Source organism: Capsicum annuum, chromosome 8, assembly GCF_002878395.1.
Source record: "Capsicum annuum cultivar UCD-10X-F1 chromosome 8, UCD10Xv1.1, whole genome shotgun sequence".
Taxonomy (NCBI): domain Eukaryota; kingdom Viridiplantae; phylum Streptophyta; class Magnoliopsida; order Solanales; family Solanaceae; genus Capsicum; species Capsicum annuum.
The window spans coordinates 38271348-38273808 of NC_061118.1; positions in this window are offsets into that span (position 1 = coordinate 38271348).

A 2461-nucleotide genomic window follows, 5' to 3' on the forward strand; every position below is an offset into this window, starting at 1 on the left:
CTGCATATATAGGATTTTCTAATTTCATTTATATGTTAACTTGTAATTTTCATTTTGATGTAATGACAGAGCCGCGGACCGGAACGTCGATGGAACCTCACTCAACTCTCCAACTCGGTATAGTCCATCTCCTTTCAATCCATTGAGACACCTATCACCTGACTCCCTCATAAATTGGGTAGGTAGGGTGTCCTAAGTCAAGACTCGGTTGCCCTTCTTTCTTCGATTTCTTTCTTCGAATAATGATTGGGATAAAATTCTAACACGTTGTCTACTTCTTTGCATGAAAACACTTGGTGTTTACATTCAAAGGGGGCATGATGTAGATACATAATTTTGTCCCGTCAAAAATATTTCTTATTCCGATATTACACAATTTAACCCCATTTTTATAATTTTTCCCAAGAAAATAAATAACCACCTCATCTTTTACTTATTTATGTCTTTATTTTTGTTTTTGTTTTGTTTTATCCAAATAACAAGTAATAACAAACTTTGTCTAATTCTAATATTCCAACAACCCACCCAAGCAAAAATGGACACCTAACCTCTACCCCTTCAATTAAAAAACAACACCTCACCTCTCACCTAACCACCTCATACCCCTACCCCACGTGATCCCTCCCTTTTTCTTGGCCACAAAGAAATACACAATATACATATACACTGACGGGGACCCAAATTGGGGAATAATTTTCAAAGATAGAGAATATACACATAGAAATCCTCTCCCATTCTTGAACAACAACAACACAGCAACACAAAAATCCACCTTCTTCATTGACCCTCAAAAAGATTCCACACACCAATCCTCCATTGTTTTTAATTTTTACTCTACACACACATTAAGAAATTGGAGTGAGAGACGAAGGGAGATCCTTGAGAGAGTGAGAAATATGAGAGAAAAATAATAAAGATCTGAGTTTGAGTGGGAGAGAGGAGAGAAAATTGTGAGAGAGGGGGTGTAAAATATGGGAGCTAAAAAATGAAGAGATCAGGGGTAACAGTTCCAGCAAGTTCACACCAAAAACTCACCATTAAATCACCAAAAACCTGACTCCGTCCCTTTTCTGGCGAACGCCTAACGAAAATCCATCAGAAACCGCTGGGAAACCACCAAACTGACCCAACCAGTCTCGATTTTGGAGAGATTTTCCAAAAAAGGAATTGAGCAACGACTGGGACTGTGGGTTCGAGTATGGGTATCTCGTTATTTCTCAATTTTAATTCGGGCTGTCGAAAATAGAATGAAAAGCGCACATCGAGATTGGTTTGTTCGTTGTTGAGGTTTGGTTCGAGGCTTTGAATGCGGTTCTATTCGAAAGGATTATCTCCTGTTGAAATAAAATTGAGGTCCAATTCTTGTACTCTATTTCTTCTTATTTTTATTTTAATGTGATGTTCATGTTATGATTTGCGTGATTCGTGTGGTTGATGCGTTTGATAAGGTGGTTAAACAATTTCATTTGTCGTGATTTGTTGTTGACTTTGTATAATATTTGATTAATCATGTGGGTGGAAAGAAATTTTGGGAGACGGAATTGAAAAGTGATAAAAAATGAATATTGATTATTTTGATTCATTGACAATTTTTAAATTTAGAATAAGTATTGACGTCGTTAAACGCAATAGTATCATGATAGGTTGAAATTTAGTAGGCAAACGGTACGTCGGGTAAGCAAATCTAGGAATTGTGAATTGTCGGATGATTTGAAACGATTGTTGAATGATTTGGTTTTCTAGCACTGAAAAAATATATTCATTTAGTCGGGAAATGCCCCGAGGCTCATTGTAGTTATTCACCGGGAAATACCCCGACGTATTATGTTGGCGGAGGATGTTCATTATCAAGACCCTAGGCATTGGGTAAAGCACGGGAGCGTAGTTCAGGATTAGTGTAGTTTAGAATAGGATTTATTTTTCCGCATTTTTTATTTTGGGACTGTATTATTGACCTGAACACTATATTTTGAATTTGTTTTGATTCGTGTGTTTGATTGATTGTTATATGAGTTTTTGTGCGGTTTATACATTTGTAATGTTAAATTAACCGATATACTCCACCAAGCGATCGTGATCGAACCACGGGATCGAGGGGTGTCTAACACCTTCCCTTCGGTCCATAGAATTCCTTAACCAGAATCTCTATTCGCGGATCAGTTTTAGAGACAAACTGTTTTGAAAAAGGATTTCCAAAGGTGACTTGGCACACCCGATTTATGTCAAGTGGAGACTCTGAATTTAATTGTAAATAATTCTTTTCGAAACAAATTTTCATATTTTTGTCACTTTAATAATAAAAACTCTTTTAAAACTTTCAAACTTAAAATGAATAATTTGGGGTTAAAAAAAGAGTGTGACAAGGAAAAAAGGTGAAAATACCACTAACTTTGCAATATTGATTTATACCCCTAATTGAAAAATAGTTCATGCATAATCTCTTGTCTAGCAAATGTGATAT